Source organism: Lycium ferocissimum, chromosome 6, assembly GCF_029784015.1.
Source record: "Lycium ferocissimum isolate CSIRO_LF1 chromosome 6, AGI_CSIRO_Lferr_CH_V1, whole genome shotgun sequence".
Classification (NCBI taxonomy): domain Eukaryota; kingdom Viridiplantae; phylum Streptophyta; class Magnoliopsida; order Solanales; family Solanaceae; genus Lycium; species Lycium ferocissimum.
This window is the reverse complement of record NC_081347.1, coordinates 61,259,349-61,278,520: the sequence shown is the minus strand read 5'-3', so window position 1 is coordinate 61,278,520 and position 19,172 is coordinate 61,259,349. Positions and strand designations below refer to the sequence as shown.

At 37.2% G+C, this 19,172-nt stretch overlaps 1 protein-coding gene across 1 annotated transcript in view; it reads left to right on the top strand.

The window, feature by feature from the left end:
* The window catches only part of LOC132061485 (folylpolyglutamate synthase-like), a 24,893-nt gene that overhangs the window by 2,596 nt on the left and 3,125 nt on the right, over positions 1 to 19,172 (top strand). The gene's annotated exons all lie outside the window — the stretch shown is intronic.

Genomic DNA, 19,172 nt, shown 5'->3' with positions numbered 1-19,172 from the left:
TTGGCTTTACCGGGGTGATACGAGAATAGGATGTCGTAGTCCTTCGGGGAGCTCCACGTCCATCCCGGTGTTGCGTAATTAAGATCTCTCTGGGTAAACACGTACACAGAAGACTACGATGATCAGTGAAAACACCTCCGTGGACACGTCTGATAATGCCTCAGCTTTAAGGCGAAAGCCCCACGGCCGAACGACTCGAAATCATGGGTAAAGCCCGATTCTTCGTGAACTTTCAGCTGACGGGAAGCACAAGCTATCTTCTACCCTCCCGGCATCAGCCATAGCACCTAAGCCCGTTAGAGGCAATCACGATAGATAGCGAAGTCCTTACCTTTCATGAGTAAGGCTAGGATCGGAGTTGTGGTCAAAAGAAACGACTTTTGAGTTCTGCGCGATCATCCGTCAGTACAGAAAGGAACGTCATACATTCGATACGAGAATTCGAGGATGAAGCGATAGCGACAAAATCCTTCACCAAAGTGACGTGCTGACGCGCTTGTGCAGCTACGAATCTCGGTAGCAGTGGTAAGCCTCAGCCACGACCTACATGACCTCGATCTTTTGTGGATCAACCATAACCCACTCATGGACACCAGCTGACACTAAGAATGCCATGAACTACAACGAACTCACACTTAGAAATTTAGCAAACAAACTATGTTTTATACGACAATCCCGAGACGACGCAGTAAATTTTGTCATGCTCTACACCTCTCTTCTTGGAATACACCAAGATGTCATCGATAAACGCAATCACAAAAAGAATCGAAAGGAACAACCTAAAGATGCCATTCGTAAGTCGTAAATGCGGCGGGGCGTTGATAAGCCTGAGCATCATTAGAAACTCATGATGGACATATCTACTTTTAGAAATCTTTGTGCGGAATATCCTCTACATACCCAATCTTGGTGATAAGCGGAACGCAAATTAATCTTCTAAAACAACGAAGCACTCTGGTGGTCGAGCATGAGGGTCACGATACGAGGCATAGGGCAATTGTTTCGAATGGTGACCTTATTCGGCCCGGTAGTAATCAATACACGTCACCATGGTCCTATGTTTCTTCGCGGAAATAGCACGGGAGCACTCGAGGAGACGCTCGATCTAATGTGAACCCAGGTGCTCGATAAGTCTTGTAATTGTTCCTTGGCTCCCTCGCTCGGCGAGGGCAATCTGGAGTATGGTGGGATAGAAATAGGATAGGTGCCGGGTACTGCAATCGATACAATCCAATGTCGCGATCGGGCGGCGTGCCGACCAAATGCGACGAATACCTCACTTGAACTTCATGCTTTATAGGAATAGACTCGAAGGTGGAGATGCAACGGTCGTATCACGAACATGCGCCAAATACGCTAAAGCACACACCCCTTGCTTACCGCTAGAAAGAAAGAAATAATCTTTTTGGAGCGGGACATAGGAGTACCTCTCCCCTTCCCGAGCCTACGAATGCCGGCATTGCTAAAGTGACTGTCTTGAGCGTGATAGTCCCGAATCGCATGATAAAGACTAAGACATACCCAGTATAATATCAAAGTCCACCATATCCAAAATCATCATATCTACCCAAGTATCGTGCCATAAAAGTAACTAAACAAGTTAATCGTACTCGATCAACAACCACAAGAAGCATGCTCAATAATGGACCGGAAGAAGCCCTACCGTACTCCATCCGAAGGCAATGAATACGTAGAGAGCCCACTAGTCCTCCCACAAGCCGTCCGATCCTATCGGCCTCGAGGGATCAACGAGTAGAACGGGCCAAGTGATAAAACGAGTCACATAGGACTCCAAGGACATGCCACTCGCTTACCTAAAGGCAAAACCGCCCTTACGAGTTTTTCTCAAAGACCGGGGGCACATACTTCGGTGAAGGCCCGGTAGAACTGAGTCCAAGTCAAAGGAGGAGAACCCTCAGGTCTGCACGCCACGAAATACCTCTACCATGTCTTCGCGTCGCCGCGAAACTAGTAGGACACATAATCGACGCCATGGGTCTCCACTATCCCCACACGGCAAGAACTCATGCATATCAAAAATAAAACTCACAGGGTATCCTTACCGAGGTACATCGCAAAACCCTCGTCGCTCTTCCGTAACCTCCCCAACCACCTCCCGGTCGTGCGATCATAACAATGCCCTCGTGAGCTAATCATCGCCGGGAGTGGGCTCCAGCATCCATGCGAGCCATAGGCTGCAGCTGAGATGTACTACCCTCATGGAGTCTCTGCTGAAGTCTGCGCCCAATCTACAGTCACTGTGACCCCCTCGGTGTAGTAACACTACCCGCCGCCCGCCGGCATCAAGACGAAGCAACAGGGCTATGTCATGCATGGCCTGATCAGAAGTAACCTCAGGCTGTGTCTGAGCTGGAGCCACATCCTTGGGCTCGGGGGACGAAGATCTCTCTAGGCGTTGTCCTACCGTCGGAGCTCTACCCCTGCACGGCGCCCGGCTTTCTCTCGCTCTGTCGCACCCTCCGTCGGCCGCTCGCCCTCGGCCGCGCCCGTAGCCGGCTAGGCCTCCGGCACCTGACCTCGGGCCATGGTAGCGCGAGTCCTCATCATCTGTGAGAGAAGCGATAAGAGTCAGATACTAATTTGATCTTCCTAGAAATCAATTTGAATAAAGTAGCACAACGGGAAGAAAGAAGGTGAGATTTCCTAAATGTCCTATAGCCTCCCGCAGATACGTACGGAGCTTATCGTACCGATCCACGAGACTCTACTAGACACGCTCTTGTATTAAAGACCGGGTAACCTAGGGCTCTGATACCAACTTATCACGACCCAATTTCACTGAATCGCAAGGGCACCTACCTTTTCTACCTCGATAGGCGAACCCTTAACTCAACATTCACAAATAATAGAAAATAGCGGAAAAAAGTAAAATAACGTAAGTCTCATAAATATAATATAATATTAACAAGTACGAAAGTAATGAAATCCACCTCAGTATCTGGTTTGGTCATACAAGAGCATCTAAATTCAAATACTAAAAGTCCGAGTAATAATACATAAGTAGTCTCGAATCATGTCTCAGAATGGAAAGTAAGATATAAGTAATAGAAGGGTCTTCAAGGTCAGCGGACGCCATGCTCACCCTGGGAAACTCGAATGGAAGTTGAAGAGTCGATCAGCCACGGGTCAGAGAAGTAGATCGACACAGTACTCGGTTCATAAAAGAATGCAACAAAAGTGCGGTCATAACAAACCACAAGTCTTGTAGGTATCATCAGCTGACTAAGCATAGTTAACACAATTTAGAAAATAAAGCAGATAAGCAAATAAACCAACTAAGTATGAAACAATATAATCGCAACCGAGTATCCGTCATCACCTATGTAAACATCTAAACCCCAATATGATAAGTCTAAGTATATCCGATCCAATCCAATTACCATAATAGAATCGACACAATCCAATCATCACAACAGAAACATCACAATCCAATTATTACCAATCTTCAATCAAGTAATAATGCAATGTAGTGCAATAATGGCATGAATGTGATGTCGTGTCGTGCAAATGAGGTGTACACATGTACTCTGGACGGAAATAGCAACGTCTCAGTAGCACAACCCAGCGTGACTTGCGAAGTCTAAATGCCACTCGTCTCGGATCTTTGCCCGACGGACGGACTACCCTAATTGCTCACAGCGGCGATCTCGGACCATCCTAGGGGACCCGCGGAGTTCATGCACTAACAACGATTTCGGGATAACATCGAAATCGGCCATGCAGCAACGATGCCCGAAATAGCTCATCGGATATTGACCTCCTCACAGTCACTCAAATAAAGAGTCCGTCAAATAACAGTTTCACACAATCAATGATTCCGGAATTGAACCTCGAACATCGGCCTTCTCACGATCACTCAAGTAATTGATGTTCATCGAATATCAATTTCATAGAATCAACGATTCCGGAATGGATCTTCGGACATCGGTCTTTTCATAATCACTCAAGTAAAAGAGTTTATCAAATATCAATTTCGCTCAATTAACGATACTGGATCATCACCGGGTATCGGCCATGCATGAATATGAGAGAATGCGTGCAATGCATATGTAAATCGATCAAGTTCAATATCACAAGTACCACCACGGGGTACGCGATCACATCACAATACCAACAATGGGTTTGCCAACATATATCAATAAGTCAAGTACCAGTAAGTGGGTTTGCCAATATATATCAATAATTCAAGTACCAACAGTGGGTACGCCAACATATATCAATAACTCAAGTACCAACAGTGGGTACGCCAACATATATCTAGCACAAATACTAACAACAACATGTCCATTCTATCCAAATCAGGACGACAAGTAGGACTCGATATTTATTAACTACACATAGCATCAAGCCAAAACAATTAATCAATCAAACACACATAGTGGGGTGGCTAGTCCCAACACACATCAGGGCCCAACATAAGGCAATATCTATCCCAACTTCATACCCGAAGGTTCACATGCTATCTCCAATCCCATAATCTAAACATGTGATTCACTATATGAAGTCTCATCAAAAGAAACCATAACCTACCTGGATTGCCGAACCGCAACACCAACAAGTCACTCTTTTGGTTTACCCTTCCGCTGGACCTCGAAACCTAAGTAGTCTAAGCATAATCAAATTCTATGTTAGAAATCATGAAGAATGATACTCATATTGCTACTATTTTAATTCGGTCCATTTTAACCCTAGAAATTGGAGAAACAAGCCCACGAGGGCAAAATGGAAAATTCGCGGGCAAAATACCAAATTAAGTACTAGGTGATCATAACTCAACCCCTAATTATTGATTTAACTCAAGAATTGGCCTAAATCTGATTTCAAGTAAAAACCCCTAAATTGGGTATAAACTCTAAGTCTCCAAATCCGAAATTCAACATTAAAAGTGGAAGATATATGATTACTAAGCTTAGATTCATCAAATTTTGGCATCAAAATCATCAATTTATCATACATGACCCTAAGAAAAAAGTTTTCCAAAAACCCTCCTCCAAATTCCATCTTCTAAGGGAATGTTAAAGGGAAGGGGAGAATCTAAGATGATTGTGGTTAAGGAAGAGTAAAGGATTAGGCAAGGTTTACCTCCAAGAATTTCTTCAAATTATCTCCAAGAACAGTTTCTACAAGCTCCAATATCGAGATAGGAAATAATGAGGGTCTAAGACTTATTTAAGACACATTTAATGAATTATAACTGCCCGTCACCACCACGGCGGTTGGAATGCCACTACGACGGCGCCGCTACAGAGGCTGAGTTACCGCCACAGTGGTATGGACAACTTTACTCATGCCGCCTACGGTAACCACCACCCGGCGCCACCGCCATTGCGCACCACATCGAATCTCCCCTTTTTCTAAGTCCTCAATCGAAATCCTGGGTTATTCCCGAGGCTATCTTCTTAAAACCCGACCACCTAAACCTATACAAAAATACGCTGCGAACGCGTTCGTGGTCTCGAAATTTCCAACGGAGATCTCGTTAACTTAGTCAACCCCCGATGCCTTAATTTCCATTTCCCATCCAAAGTCCCGAAATGCATCTGAATGCATTGGAAATCGAACCAAATACACATACAGGTTCTAAACGACCATCCGGACTTCTCGGAATCAAGGAAATTTTGGAAAAGGTTAGTTTGCCCAAAAGTCAACCTCGGGTCAACATTTTTCACTTTAAACCTATATTTTTCCAAAAGTTGCACGAACCCAATCTAGATACCCCGGGAAGCGTGTCAACAGTCCCTTTGGGTAATAAGTGAGCTAATCAATGCTCGAAAACGGGCAAAAATGTTGAAAAGACTATAACGACCAAACGGGTCGTTACAATCTACAAGTAGCATGACACCAGCAGTGTCCAAATAACATATGATTATGGTAAATAAATTAAAGTTTCTCGAAGAGCTTACATATGATAGCACCATTTATCCTAAATCGTAATTGTTATGATCAGAAAACAAATTGTAGTAAACCTAAAGTTTACTAGCGATAAAAAGGCTTATCATATTGAGACTAAAAATGATTGGAAGATTGAATACTTTAAGTTACTACAGGTACGGAATACGTATGTGATACGTTACCCGAGCATGATGGGATCACATGTCATAATAAATCAAAAAATTATATCATAAAATCTCATGCAATAGTAAACCAGAAGTTTACTAAAATAAATAGCACTCGTCACGGTAAACTTGAAGTTTACGGGTACGAAAATTTTATCAGTTGATAAGATCATTTTGGTCGTCCTGATTTAAATCTAATGTGCTAATTGAGTATTCAAAATAGATTGAAGAATTAGAAGATTCTTCAAGAATTGTGTTGCTTGTTCTCATGATAAGTTGATTACACCAGCTAATGTTGGGACTGAATCCCCAAAATTTTGAAAAATATAAAAGGTGAATGTGGGCCCCTTCACCTGCAATGTGATGTCTTAAATCGATGCATCTTTGAGACGGTCACATGTAAGTTTATTGTCAACTGGCAGTTTGACATTTACGAAGTTGCTTGCTCAAAATAATTGAATTGGAAGCACAATTTCCAGAATATGTAATTAAGACAATTCATCTTGATAATGCTGGTTTAAATCTAAGCTGGTTTGGAATTGGATGCCTCCATAATATAGCTAAACCATTGCTTATGAGTACAGAGCTTTAGATGTTGGTCTGAACTACGATATATTGCATACAACGACACTTGTATGCTTCAGATCAATAAATTATGATAAATTCTCCCCTCATAATTGGTTCAAGGTCAGGAACTAAATATTTCCATCTTATAGCTTTTGATGTGCGGTATATAATTAATGGATATACCATAATGCACAGATGGATTTCCCAAAGAAAATGAGGATATGTGTTAGTTTTCTAACATAAGAGGGAGAGAATATGCAGCTAAGAAATATGTTGTGAATTATCATCAGTATAATCATCAGATAATTCAAATCAAATGCTGACCCAACATTTCATATTTCATCTACAAAATGCTCCTAATATCCCTGAAGGACAGAGTCTACAGCATGCATGGAGCATGGTAGAGTTCTTCAGCATGCATGGGGCATGGTAGACCAATCGGTTCTAAATATAATAATTCTTGAAAAAGGGGAGGACCAAATGATCAAAATGATCATAATAAGGAGGCAATGTGCTCTTGAAGAGCCTACGACATAATACTTCATGAAACCTTATGGGAGGTTCAGGTACATGAAAATAATGAAGTGATGAGATCTCAGTAAGTTATGTCGAATTGCGAACCGATACAAAATGATATCTCGTCGACGATTTGATACAATATGGCGCGCAATATTATATAAGATTATGAGGATCTAAGTTCTACGCCTCTTAAAGCATGCCGACGTAGAAATAATTGCCAACTGATATGATGCATCTTGCTAAGCGTAATTGTCACGACCGGAGCCTACGGGCGACGGAGTACCGAGGCGACCACGGCACCCTCATTCCATTTGCTTAACCCCGTCTTTATTCATTTCTCTTGTCATTCATAGTCATAGAAAACGTCTTTCATATAGAACATATTTACTTATATAACGTAGGCCCTTTGGGCTAAATGAATAATACACGTAGGCTTTCATTACATAATGACTATGGGACCAACCCACACATACGTATCTCTACGAGCCTCTACTAGAACAACGAACATAGGGACGGGACGAGGACCCGCCGTGCCCAAATAGTACACAAAATAATGTCTCAAAATAGCACCTCACGGACAATGGGTGCTCGCGCGTCGAATAAATCGGCACTCTCTTTCAATACGCGGGCATGAGCACGGCGTCCCCGAAGTGCGGACGTTCAATATTGTCTGAGTATGTAAAGCGTGGCCCGATAATAATGAAGAAACATAATAATAAATATCATGAGATGGGAGACATCGACATTCTCTTGTTTTACTGCTTTCATAGTGGCGTTCCATATTCTATTTCGTGCTCGTATACATACGTTCATATCTTTTACTTACTTACCTTTTTATATCTATTCTCTTTGTCATACTAGTCGTATCGCGTACTTGCGTATACATAGCCCTGGATTACATGGTATAAGCATATCAGTACTTTTCTCGAGTCATATACTTAGCATAATCGTACTCGTAAAGATATCACATACTTATTTCATTCGTACTCACATGAATGTGATGCGCCAAGGTATAATCATACGGAGTAACACACAATCATATTCATATAGTTATCATCGTGAAGCATAAAGCGTGCTCGTGTAAGCATCATACATATAACATGAACATATTCGTAACGGTATCATACGTGTGGCATACTCGTATTCATATAGGTTGGCATTATTCGTACTCGGCCCTTTGGGGCCCGATAGGATCGCTAGCACACGTACTCGGCCCTCTCGGCTCGATGGCATTCTTTGATACGTACTGCCCTCTTGGGCTCGATAGAACCGTTGGCATACGTACTCGGCCCCTCTTGGGCTCGATAGGCATGATGGCATTCGTACTCGGCCTCTCGGGCTCGATGGGCTTAACGATCCGTACTCGGCCCTCAGGGCTCGATAGACTTGCGGACATTCGTACTCGGCCCTCGTGGGCTCGATAGGCTTAATATTCGTATTCGTGGGCTCGATATTGGTAGCATTCGTACTCGGCCGCTCCGGGCTCGATACATACATACGTACATATACATCACATAGGGGTGTCATAACCCTTACACAACTAGTCATCATCCTGCATTCATCATAACATACACATATACCTATCATTATGCCGTGTTTACTTATACACATTTGATCATTATCCGTACTCGGCCACGAGGGCTCGATCACCTCACATATCTCTCATATCGTACATGCATCATCATATCGTCATAATACATATATTTGTGCATAGACACCATATACTTCATATACTTGTCATCATACATTATCGTAGGTTCATCGCTATCATTTATTTCATGAACATATTATTCTTTCATCTCTAATTGTGTCATAATCACATCGTGTGATATATTTTAGCGTTCTTACATCACATATAATTATACATATCCTTAATACATGCATTTGAACTCAAGACATCTATATTTATATCAGGGTGACGTAAGGTCATGGACCCGGACTTCGTTATGGAACATTCATACGTATTCTGCCTCACCTTAAAGGAACAAGCATGAGGTGAGGGGGCAAATGATCAATGCCATTGGATTACATATATAGCATCATTAGCTCTTAGGGGCATTATACCATAGTCTATAGCATCTCTAGTCCTTAGCTTACCATCATCATTATCGTTATCTTGCTCATGGCATATCTCTTATCTCGTACAGCTATTCATGAGTGAGGGCTCTTAACTTTCTTGAGGATAGGAACCTCATAGAAGAGGAGGAAATGCATACATGGATTCATGCCTTGGAAGGAAAGGATTAGCTTTACATACCTTTGTCGTTTAATTATCATCTCCTTTAATGCTTTGCGTCTTTACCTTGAGAGGTTCGTATCGTCATTAGCTAGTCAATTACAAGAACGTACTTCTTAAGAGCTAAAGAAAATCGGGTAGCGTTTCCTTTGTTTATATTACTTTCCCATATTCCATATTAACCCTCAACCATCCACATTTCGTAATACCATACTCACAATCGTCACTCATTTATGTTATTCACATTTCCCAATTCTACTCTAATTCTTCAAAATCATGACTAAGCCCATTACCACATTCTTTCATGTCCAATGCTCATTTCATGCTCTAGATATCATTTATAACGCATTTATAATCTCTACATATCCATTTTTAAGTGATTCATTTCAACTACCAATTCAAGATGACATTATTCTTCTATATCTAACCCATTTCATGTATTCTTTTGTAATCCAAGTGTTTCAACTTTATAATACTCTTAACATTATGGAAATACTATAAAACATACCTTGGATGATGGAGGAACAAGCCTTAGATGATAATATACCCCTTTGCACAAAACCCTAGTTTCACCTCCCTTGGATTCTCTTGATTTAGATGATTTCCATGAGGTTTCCTTCACTTGATTCACTTGGTTTCTTGTTGTTGATCTTTGATTTCTATGGTTTTCTTGTGGGTGAGATACTTGGAAGGTTCTAGAGGTGTGGAGAGAAAGTGGAAGACGTGAATGGAAATGAATAAAATGAAGTGGGCATCACTTATATAAACTTAGAACATTTCGGTGTCGGGACTTCCACGGTTTGTTCCACGGTCGTGGAACCTGTGTTGGTCGTGGAACTGGTCGTGGTTCACGACCAGCCAGACCTCTCTCTGTTGCCCGTTCCACGAACCATTCCACGGTCCGTGGAATATTATATGGGCCGTGGAAGTGGTCGTGGAAATCATTTTGCTTTCGCCAGTTGTTCTCGTCGTTTCGTTTGATCTCCATCCTTATGGAACCTTCTTAACACTTGTTTATCACTTCATTAGTAATCTAGGGATCACTATAACTCTCCTTCATAACATCCTTGGGTATCACTAACCCGATACTCGTAGTTTTCGTCCAAGCGCTAACTTGTAACATCGATTCCCTTAACAACTTTCTCACTTTACTCGGATGTCTTTGGAAATCTTAATTAGGACTACAATTTCTCTTCCTTGCTTATCTAACCCTCGTATTCATCACGCCCTTCGTGAGTCTACTCGCTTGCTAAGGGAAATTTTCCAAAGTGTAACGATGTACTTATTGGACTGCCGATCCAGGACATCAAAGATGTCATGCCATTTAACTACTAAATGGATGTTGTCACAGTCTATATGTCTTACTTGATAAAATTCAAAAAAAATCTGAATGATCTAAAATGCCTGAAGCATATACAAGTTCTTAAGGAACTTGTTCATAATCCTTATAAGGTTTATGTCAGGCAAGATATTCATTGATGAAGGGTACATAGATGACCATGTTTACCCTTGTCTCTTTATGATAATCAGAACCTTTCATATTATTGTGCAAGTTGATGACTTGAATATTTTTGGAGCTTTTGAAGAGTTTTCAAAAGTAGTAGATTATCTGCTGAAAGAAGTTGAAATGAGAAAATTATATTGGTCCTGACGTACCATATATTTGTGCAAGTGATGCACTTATTTATCTTGCTATATCTATGAGCATGATATGATTTCTCTCCTTCATAGAGATATTGAAATACGATCTATTGCATATTGTCAATGAAAGCCTTGACATGAATGTGTTTATCCTAACAAATGTTGTCAAATGTTTTGGATATACAGGGCATTCATCTGATTGACATAAGAGTTCGATCTAGATATATTATCTATTTGCATGAAGGATTACTACCGCATTATGTTGTTTTACATGATAGTCAAATCATAGAAAGATAACAACAATTTATGAAGCAAGTCAAGAATGTACTTGACGTGATTCCAACAATATTATATGGTGATAATGCAACTCTATCTAAGTAATGAAGTTGCAAATGATCAACCAGTTCATTAAATGATCATTTGACAGATCTAATCGCAAAGGCTCTGCCTACTTCAAGATATGATAAGTTGGTATACAAAATCGGAGTGTATCGTCTTCAAGAGTTATGTAATGCTTTAATCAGGGGGAGTAAAATACGTGTTGTACTCTTTTTTCCTTAGCCAAGGTTTCGTCCCATTTGGGTTTTCCTGTTAAGGTTTTTAATGAGACAACTACTAACGTGTTGTACTCTTTTTCCTTCATTAGGACTTTTTCCCACAAGGTTTTTCCTAATAAGATTTTAACGAGGCACATCATCTATTAATGAACATCCAAGGAGGAGTGTTGTAAATATTTGATATATGATTGTTCATTTAACTTGGAGACCAATTAACTTGGAGATCAAGTAACTTGGAAACCAAGTTAACCTAGCCACCAAGTAATAGCATTGTTAATAACTTGGACACCAAGTTGGGTTGCTTGGCCATCAAGCAATCTCCTATTATAAATAGGAGGTTCATTATATTTACTTATTTATATATCAGTTCAAAGTTGAATAATATATCAGTCTCTCTCTATACACTTATTTTAGTGTATTTACTTTATAATCTTTATTTTATAACAAACTTGGCTTTAATAAATTTGAGGAAGAGTCAACCGATAGTGAATCTAGTCCATATCCAAACTTAGAATAAGATAAATTATTTGAACGTTCACACTCACCCTTATAATACGCAAAGATTTTCTTGCAATTCTTGCTTAACAACACTAATTTTATTTTTTTGTACTTTATGATATTACATTTGTTTAGGTAGGAGATATTAGAAAAAATAATACAGATATTAATTTTGGTATTATTTAATTTTTTGTTTGGCGTTATTTTCAACCTATGTAAAACTAAAACATGTATTAGTTATACATTTAGTTACACACCTTATTCAGTATTCCATCTGTCTCAAATTATTTATCCTTTTTTTTTTTTGTTTTACACGTCCCTTAAGAAATATTAATTAGGAGGATATTTGACTAACTTTACCCTTATTTATGTCTAAGTTATAATATCTCTCGATTAAATGTTTACTCTATTTATGTGTCATCTCCATTAATGACAAAATTCTACTAAGGGTAACATGGAGAAAAAAATAATTACTTGTGCTTTAAAATTTTTAAAATTATAAATAATTTGAGACAACTATTTTTTGAAAATCACGACAAATAATTTGAGACGAAGGGAGTATTATTCTCATACATATCAAATAATTGCATTAACAATACCGTTACTATTTTTATTCTGATATACTATTCAATATTATTTCTATTCTAATACAACATATTTTTTTTAATACAACCAACCAAATAGAAATAATGCCATAATAACAAATCTTAGTGTAGTTAATCCGAGTACTACTAATATACTCTATTTAATACTATTTTTATACACATAACCAAACAACCCCAAAGGGTTATAAAAGGCCGAAGAAAAAGAAACCAACACATTTAAACTAGTAACAGAACCAGATGTAATAAAGTTGGTAGGGATCTTAGTAGTTCAGTTGGTTGGTTAGCTGAACTTTCACATTGTTGGTGAAGGTTCAAATCCCCACATTGTAATCCCCTTCCCCTACCCCTACGAAAAAATTAAAAAAAAAAAAAAAAAAAACAAACTTAAAAAAATGTATTAAGGTTGGAAAGATTAGTCTAACCTTCATAATCATCAGCAGGACCAAACTTTAATGCTTTAATCAACCAATCTTTTATTTATGGGAAAATAACATAGGCTACCTACTTAAAGACTCTTTATCATAAAACATAACAATACTTTTCCTTATTTACAAAATATAACGGATCTTCATTTTTCATACTTTTTTTAAAAAAAATTAATTAATTTTTTTTTAAAATAATATATTTTAAAAAACATCGCTCAATGCTTAAAAAAATTCAATCAATTTTCCGTGTATAAAAACTGTATGAAATGTGTATATGTGTGCGAAATTTTTAATACAGTTTTCATACACAAATTTTGAGTGAACTTTTTAAGCCTTGAGCGAGATATACACATTTCATACACAAAATTTTGAGCGATTCTTTTAGGCCTTAAATATTGTATGAATGTTGTATACAATGATATTATAGTTGTATTAATTTTCCAGAAACCTAACATGAACATTGTATACAAAAAATGTAAGCGGAATTCTAAACCTTGAGCGAGATATAAATAATTCATAATGTTTTAATACACAAAATGAGCGAAAGCTTTAAGCCTTAAACCATATATATACATTTCATACATTTTTCATACACAAAATTTTGAGCGAACTTTTTAAGTTTTGACCGAAATACACACATTTCATACACAAAATTTTGAACGATTTTTTAGGCCTTGAGCAAAAAAAATTAATTATTTTAAAAAATGTTTTAAAAATAAATAAATAAATATTTTTTTGAAAATATAAGTATATTTTTTAAAAAAAGAAAAAACTTGAGTGAAAATTTCGTATGTATTTTGTAAGAAATCTATTGCTATATTTTGTAAACTGAAAAGTTTTGTTATATTTCGTAAATATTTTTCTTATTATGTATATATAAGACAATCTCCCTTCTTTTATTGATTCGAAAAAAAGCAAGGTTAATTGTCACATATGACATCTGCAGAAACCAAATCGAACCATAAGCTTTCCCAATAAAAAAAATTTAAGTTAGTGCTCAAACTTCCCCATTATGCATCAAATAAATACTAGTAGTAATTTTTTTTTTCATCAAATACTAGTAAATGAAATTAGCGCAATTGCTCCTGTAAAATTGATACTTAGGGGGAGCTTGTCTCACCGGCCATATATATATATATATATATATATCAAGTAAAAATGAATTTAAAAAATAACAAATAGCTAGAACAATGAAACCTGTTTTAGAGAAAAAAAATTTACACTGTTGGAAAAAAAATGGAGGAGAATGATGAGAAAAAAGTAGTGGGTCCCACATTATAATCAATAAAATACTATTTCACACACCACGTCATTTCTATGCCTCTACCGCTGTAAAAATTTCCAACTTTTGGTGCCTTTGCTAATATCATGTTAAAGTGCTGAATTTAAAATTAAAATCATCCCTAAAACTGCAAATTTGAACGTCACGTGTGAATTTTTTTTTTTTTTGATAACCGCGGTGTCGAGTCTACTTGCACGCAGAGGCAAATCCAGGATTTCAAGAGGATAGATTCGGCTTAAATTTTTTTTTTTTAAAAGACACAAAAGTGCATCTAGTAGGGTTCAATCCCACAATCTTAATGGGTCGTTTGGTTTGAACACAAGTTATGATGGGATTAATTATGTTGGGATACGTTATACTGAGATTATTTACGTTGGATTAGTTATCCTGATATTATTTCTTATCGATTGTTTGGTTTGTTGTATTAAAAGTAACATGCATTGTATAACTTTTAAGAAAAAGTTGTTTGTTTGCAAAAATACCCTCCACTTTATGTAGTAGAAAAAGGGTTTTGAGAACCTCAGGCTATTTTAGTCAATTTCACTATTTTATCATGGGATAAGTTATCCCAGGATTAATATTTCACTCTCTGATGGGTATATGTTATTCCAGCACTATTTTTAATCCAGAGATAACTTATCCCACGATTAGTAACCAAACAAAGGATAAGGTGGTACTAAATTTTTATCTCATTACTATGTTTGCTTATCCATCATACCAAACCATCCCTAAAAGATTAAATCCAACACTTAACCAATGCTCCGCTCGGTCTAGTTTGACCATGTGTTCCTTCAGTTAATATTAGATATATTTTAAAAATTATATATATAATATACCGAATTTATGGGTTCACGTGATCCATATTTTATACATAGAATCGCCCCTGCTTTCACGCACCTAAACTAATTTCACGGAACATGTGAATTCTATGTCAATGTTTGTTTATAGACTAAAGTTTCTCTAAAATGCAGCTAGATTCATTCAAGGAATCTTCCTTAATAATAAATCATCATAATACATTAAAAAGTTCTTTTTTTTTTTTTTTTTAAATAAAGAGACCGGAAAGAATGGACTAAAGAATCAAATGTCGAGCATATATTATCAATTGCTTTGTTTCACAAATCAATACTCAACAAAACAAGGATCACTCCATATTCATCAATTCACAGCAAATAAAAAAAATGTTGAGATGAAATAAACTAACCAACCTTCCTGAAAATCTTGACCCAAATGAAAATTGTTGAACAGTGTTTGAAGACAACTGCTGCTTTATCTTTCGAACAACCAAAGCTTTGAGTAAGCAGATTGCAAGTTTCTTCAAGGAGTTATTTGCAAGCTATTGGAAACTATTAGGATTAGGATGTCTGGTACAGTCAAACCTCTCTTTAATTATCATTCGTTGCTAATAACAACGTTTCATTATAACGGTTTGATTTTTTACGAAATCGATTTTTCATGTTATATTTTTTACTTTTTTATATAACAACATTCTACCTATAACAACAGTAACATTTATTATAGCGGTACACTCTTTGTAAAATTACTTCTCTATAATAGTCATACTAAAATATTGTGTAATAATATTTTGTAAGAAATATATTATATAAAAATAAAATATTTAAAAGATTATTGCACAAGTCATTGGAGTGGAAGAATAAGAGACAACTGATGCAGGAGGCAACAACGAAAGTGCTGATGAAGAGCCTCAACCTAATGTTACTTGGGGAGAGATAGAGAGTCAATTGTTAAGTTCTTATACAACCTTCAAGGAAAAGCTATTGAATTCCCTTTTGTTGAAAGTTTGGACAAAAATCATCATCAATTCAATTGTTATATTATCACTAAGAAACTGAAATTTATGAAATAATCTATAATTGTAGAATTCTTATGTCAAACTTGAAATATTTAAATTTTCAATTAATTTTAAATGCATATGTTCCTTAGATTATAATTCTTATAGGTATGGTACAACTAATCATGGCTTTATTATTATTTTCAATTTTTTATTTAATGAAATATGAAAATTAATTGAGATTTTAAAATTAATAAAGTATTTTATCTTCGTTTATAACATATAAAGTACATAAAACTAACTTTTTGCATACTTTTATTTATAACAATTACATGAGATCTAAACATCAAATGTCAATACACATACATAACAGTGCCTCACTATAGTAGCTATGAAATTTTCAGACAAATGCTACATCAAAGAGAGGTTTGAGTGCTGTAGTACTAAATAAACCTCCACAATTCAATAATACACATTACTAGTTCTCCCATCAAAAAATTTATCAAGAAAACTAATGGGATAAAATACTGGTTAAATGAAAAAGAATACAACACACATTTTACTCCATGATGTAAACATCACTTTTTTTCTTTTTTTGAGAAGGTTATAAGCTTGTATATTAATACATAGGCTACGCAAAAACTTTGGAGTCACCCATATTTACAGTGTGAAATACAGGAAGAAACTCCTAATCCTTTGTCTTCTCACAAGGATTTTAAAACATCAAAAATAGACTCATGGTCTTCTAAATACTTTTCTTTACACCAAAAATAGAAACACTAGACACTTTATGAATTTTGAGAATCTATGGATAAAATAAATACGATATAAATCAATATGAATATTATAAAGACAATAAAAAAAAAATAGTTACATTTCCACCGATCGAATGGAACAATATATAGACAAGTAAATCTCTTATGGGTTCCAAGGTATTCCTTTAATCATTTTTTTTTGCACGGATTGTCCATCTTTTGGGGTGGTCTTTAAATTGTACCCCTCAAATTGGTGGTCTTTAAGTTTTGCCCTTCTCTTGAAAATTGGTCGAAAATGCGGGTCACTGGTTCGAACTCCCGCTCGAAAGCATAAAAATAAAAATAATTTCGCAAGGCAAGACTTTGAGAAAAGTCTGCCTTAAGGTATAACTAAAGTTATGCCGGATTCGGCATAGGTTGTCTTAAGGCATAACTAAAAGTCTGTCTTATAAGGCAACCTATGCTGGATTCGACATAACTTTAGTTATGCCTTAAGACAACCTATGTTGTCTCCGACAGAGGTTGCCTTAAGGCATAACTAAAAGTCTGCCTTATAAGGCAACCTATGCTGATTCGGCGTAACTTTAATTATGCCTTAAGACAACTTATGTTGTCTCCGACAGAGGTTGCCTTAAGGCATAACTAAAAGTCTGCCTTATAAGGTAACCTCGGCCAGATCCGGTAGAACTTTAGTTATACCTTAAGGCAACCTATGCCGCATAAGGCATCCTTTTCTAAAAGCCTTGCCTTGCGATTTTTTTTTTTTTTAATTTTTATGCCTGAGCCGGGGTCCGAACCCAAAACCTCATGGTATTCTAGGCGAAGGGAAGAACTAAGGACCTGCAATTTGAGGGGAAAAAAATTAAAGAACACCCCGAATAAGGGGCATTCCTGCGAATTGCCCTCCTTTAATTATTAAGAGTTCAAGGATTTATCATTCAAAAGAAAGTAGCCTACTCAAGAATTTTCTATTTTATTTGTTGGAATTAAGTTTGAATAAAGAATTAATACGTATTCACAGCCGAGTGGGGTCACACTTTAGGTGGGAGAGGCAAGGGCTAGCCTTCTCTGAATGTCCCCTTATTATTAATTTATGTAGTAATCAAGTAGTTTCTTACTCTTCGATGTGCATTACTATTTGTTGCGTATTTGCATTGTATTTTGCTATTTTGCTGCTATATTTTTTGTATTTGTTTCGAATTCTTTTTTCTATTTCTTCTCCTTTCCTTTCTTTTCTCTTGAGGGAAGAGTTTTCGGGAACAACCTCTCCGCCCCACAAAAGCAGGGGAAGATCTGCGTTCATCCTACCCTCTACGGACCCCACTAGTGAGATTACTTTGGGTATGTAGTAGTAGTTGTTGTTGTTGTTAAATACGTACACACAATTCTACAAATACTTGGTGGGTAGATAAGCAACTTTGTCACTTGAATATCAATTTTCGCCATATCTTTTGTTGCATTTATAAATTGCACAAAACAAAATTCAAGAACTTGGAGAATGAATTGCAATTTTCCGTCTTGAGAGTGAATGTTATGAATCTATTTTTTGCGCGAAATGTCCTTCAAAAGGACTGGTCTTTGATTTTTGCCCCTCAACTTAGTGGTCTTTAATTTTTGTCTTTCGCTAAAAGCTCCTTGGTTTCAGGTTCGAACCCCCGCTCCGTCAAAAATTTTAAAAAGAAATTCGCAAGGTATAAGTTGGGATTCGCAAGGCATAAGTTAGACCCCAACTTATTTCTTAGTTTCAAACTCTGCCTTAAGGCGAAAATAAAAAAAATAAAAATTACTTTGCTGGAATTTTACAAACCTCTACCTTAAGGCTTAACTTTGGGCAAAAGCTAGGCCTTAAAGCAGAGGTTTGCCTTAAGGCCTAATTTTGAGTAAAAGTTTGCCTTAAGCAAACCCCTGCCTTAAGGCATAAGTTGGACCCCAGATTATGCCTTGCGAATCCTAACTTATGCCTTCCAATTTTTTATTTTTTTTTATTGAGCCTGGGTTCGAACCCAGGACCTCGAGGTATTAAGCGAAAGGCAAAAATTAAAGACCACCAATTTGAGGGGCAAAAATTAAAGACCACCCCCAGCAAAGGACATTCCTGCAAATTGCCCATTATGAATCATCCTTTTGGGCCGAGAAGAAGCAAAGGACCAGAAAGTCTTCACAAAGGTTGATTTGGGATTCGGGCCCAATTAGCAATTATGGAGTAGTTAAAAAGGAC